Source organism: Cibotium barometz, chromosome 19 (assembly GCF_041138505.1).
Source record: "Cibotium barometz isolate CiBa-2024 chromosome 19, ASM4113850v1, whole genome shotgun sequence".
In the NCBI taxonomy this organism is placed as follows: Eukaryota; Viridiplantae; Streptophyta; class Polypodiopsida; order Cyatheales; family Cibotiaceae; genus Cibotium; species Cibotium barometz.
The window spans coordinates 20,695,150-20,699,018 of NC_141064.1; positions in this window are offsets into that span (position 1 = coordinate 20,695,150).

Below are 3,869 nucleotides of genomic sequence, written 5' to 3' on the forward strand. Positions count from 1 at the left end.
AGAAATCCCTTGGCTTCTTTTATTGTTTTTCTCTAGATCTAGGGGAGTGTGATTTTTTAGAGTCTTTTGATATCACTATTGCGTCGAGAGTGGCCAAAAACCCCCAAAATGACTTTTGAATCACTTAAATCGGACACCCAGAAGGCAGAAACAGCCAAAAGAAGGGGATAAGAGGCTCATAGCCATTTGGTGGACATAGAAGCATCTAGTTGGTGCGCCAAGGCCTCTATGTACGCCAAATGGCTTGAGCCTCTTTCCCCCTTATTTTGGCCGTTTTTTGCCTCTCCGGGTGTCCGATTTAAGTGATTCAAAAGTCATTTTGGGGGTTTTTGGCCACTCTCGACGCAATAGTGATATCAAAAGCACCAAATTCTACACCAAACTACCAATAATAAGTGTAGACTGTTAGGAGATTAGCATCAATCTTTTTGAAAAGATGCCATATGATGACATAAGTGCCTTTTGCAAACCCAAAAAGTTGAGAGCGACGTGTGGCTAGTGCACATATTTCAATACCTCGTTAATTCCATTTTTTGTAACTTGCAATAGTTTCTTGTCAAGTACACATTTAATGAAGGTATCTTTTGAACATTTTTTCTAGAGAGAGAAAATAAGACGCCCAGATGGGACATCATGGTGGCGAGGTATGGAGTTAACCCTTCATGTGCTCCTAAATAAGGGCCTTACATTTTTTAGTGGAATTAAGAGAGATGTTTTCTTTGTAGGTGGATCTCAACATGGATATGACTTTTGAGATAGCTTGTTGAGCCGTCATGTAAAGCAAGGTCAAGTGTTATCAGAGCTTTATGCTGGATGTGGAGATTTTCCTATGGTAGCACAAATATTAGGCATGAACATTGTTTGTATTTATCCCGAAGAGGATGCAATGGAGGTTGTCTTGATAAAGATTTCATTATGGTGCAGTAAATATATTTATTTGTGAATATTCAAGTGACTAGGTCATGATCTTATTTGTAGCAATTGTTTATGATTGTGCCATGATCTTATTTTTCATATTAAAAAAGAGAGAAAGAGGGAGAGAGCAACGCATGTTGGGGTTTTGCAATAAGATATCATTCCCCTCTACAAACCAATAAAGAATGTTGGGGTTTTGCAATAAGATATCATTTCCCTCTGCAAACCAATAAAGAATCAACATTTTCTGTATTATGTGGATAAATAAGGCAGTGAAGCGTTTGTAGACTCAAGAATCTGTATGCAAAAATATGAGTTAAGTAAGCTTTGTTGAGAAATGAGAAAGAAATATAGAGAGAGTGAGCAAAGAGGAGGACAGAAAGAGTGAGTGAGAGAGAAAGAGAGCGAGGGAGTGAGAGCAAAGAAAAGGGAAGAGAGAAAGGGAGGATAAAGAGAGTGAGCAAAGAAAGGGACTAAAAGAGTGAGAGAGAAGGGTAGAGAGGAAAGATAGAGAGTGAGCAAAGAAAGAGACTAAAAGAGTGAAAGAGAAAGGTAGAGAGGAAAGATAGAGAGAGTGAGCAAAAAAATGATTGAAAGAGTGAGAGAAAGAGAGAGAGAGAGAGAGGGAGAGAGAGAGAGGGAGAGAGGGAGGTGAGAGTGAGCAAAGAGAAGGACTAAAGAGTTATCAAAGAGAAGGATAGAGAGAGAGAAGGAGAGACAAGATAAGGATAGCAAGTAAGAAAAGGTTAGAGAGAGAGAGAGAGAGAGAGAGAGAGAGAGAGAGAGAGAGAAGGAGATACAAAAAAAAGAAGGAGAAGGAGAGAAGCAGGTAAGAGAAGGTTAGAGAGAGAGAGAGAGAGAAGGAGATACAAAAAAAAGAAGGATAGAGAGAGTTAGCAAAGAGAAGGATAGAGACAGAACAAGAGCCAAGAGGAGGATAAAGAGAGAGGGGGGAGGCTAGAGAGAGAGAGAGAGAGAGAGAGAGAGAGAGAGAGAGAGAGAGAGTAAAGACAAGGATAGAGAGAGTGAGCAAGGAGATGGAGAGAGAGAGAGAGAGAGAGAGAGAGAGAGAGAGGAAATGGACATAAAAGGTAAGAGAAGGATAGAGGGGGAGAGGAGGATATAGAGAGCAAGAGAGGGAAGGAGGTAAAAGAAGGATAGAGAGGGAGGGTGGGAGAGTGAAAGGGAGGGAGAGAGAGGGATGGTGAGAAAAGGAGAGAGAGCAAGGGTGAGAGAGTGAAAGGGAGGGAAAAGAGAGGGAGAGGGAAGAGGGTGGGAGAAGGAGAGAGAGGGTGATGTGGGTTGGGCGATGGTGGGACAAGGAGAGAAAGAGAGGGAAGAGGGTGGAGAAGAGAGAGAGGGAGGGTGAGAGAGTGAAAGGGAGTGAGAGAGAGGAGAGAGAGAGAGAGAGAGAGAGAGAGAGAGAGAGGGAGGGTGGGAGAAGGTGAGAGAGTGAGGGTGAGAGAGTGAAAGGGAGAGAGAGAGAGAGAGAGAGAGAGAGAGAGGGAGGGTGGGTGGGAGAAGGAGAGAGGAGGATATAGACCACACCACACTTTCTCTCATAGAGAGAGTGAGAGAGGGAAAGGGAGGGAAGATAGAGAGGGGGAGGGAAGAGGGTGGGAGCAGGAGAGAGAGGGTGGGAGCAGGAGAGAGGGAAGAGGGTGGGAGAAGGAGAGAGAGGGTGGTGTGCTGGGCTAGGCGATGGTGGTGGTGGCAATAGTTAGAGAGAGATTGTTCAAGTAGAGAGAGAGGGAAACCAAGAAATTCTCCCTCAAAAGCTCCCTCCACCAAGCTTGCTCGATGACTATCCCTGATCTAGGGACCTTTCCATAGCTCGTAGTGTGGTGTAGTGGTGTGTCCATGAAACACATACGATTAGATAGGTGGATATAGTAAGAAGAGATTTTTTTGGCTTATTTTTTAATTGGCTTCAAATTTCTTGTAGATTTATATTTATAGAGCATGCTAGGGAGTAGCTAGACAAGTTTAAAATGCATGCTTGCATCAAATATCTTCAGATTTCATCGATTTTTAATGCATGCTTGCATCAAATATCTTCAGATTTCATTGATTTTTGATGCACGCCTGCTTCAAATTTCATTGATTTTTGCATTTTAGATAATCTACATCCATTCTATTATTTTTTTCATTCCAAACAAAAAAAACTTTAAAAAAATGATAAAAGTTAATGTCAATGCTTCCAATTTTTATAAAATTTGGTACACACATGCTTTATTCTTAGGAGCCCAAAATACACACATTAACTTTGATTTTCTTGTAAATCCAAGAAAATTAAAAAAATCATGTGTACATGTGTAGTTATAACAATATGCATATAGCTAACAATACATGCATGAATTGAAATAGTATGTGATCTTCATAATTTCGCACATATCAATAACTATGTGACATGTGACAAATTAGATCGCACCTTATTCATACATTTCTAAATGTACATGGAAATTTTTAAAAAGTATGTCATATAATTCTATCAAAACGTGGACAATTGCAACTCTCCACCGAATAATTTCATCGTACACATGCATTTTTTAATCTTCACAATTAGACTTTTCTTGAACATGGATAACTTCTATTCCTCTAGACAATTACAATAGTATATTGTACATACGTGCTCAATTCCAAAGCATATGTCAGATACATATATATTGTACATACGTGTTCAATTCCAATACATAAGTCAGATACACATATTCACACACCACATAATTTCTATTGGTATAATGGACAAGTTCAACTTTTATGCATAAATCTTCATCCCGATGAAACATTTCAAGTTGTATACAAACCTCAAAAAAAATTTAAAAATCTAAACAAAAATATAAATTCTTAAAAATTCAAACAAATCAAAAGATACAAAACCCAAAAAATAGTACCTTATCATTTATAACACAATAAAAACCATGGCTAATCCTAGAAGGATTACACATATTGGG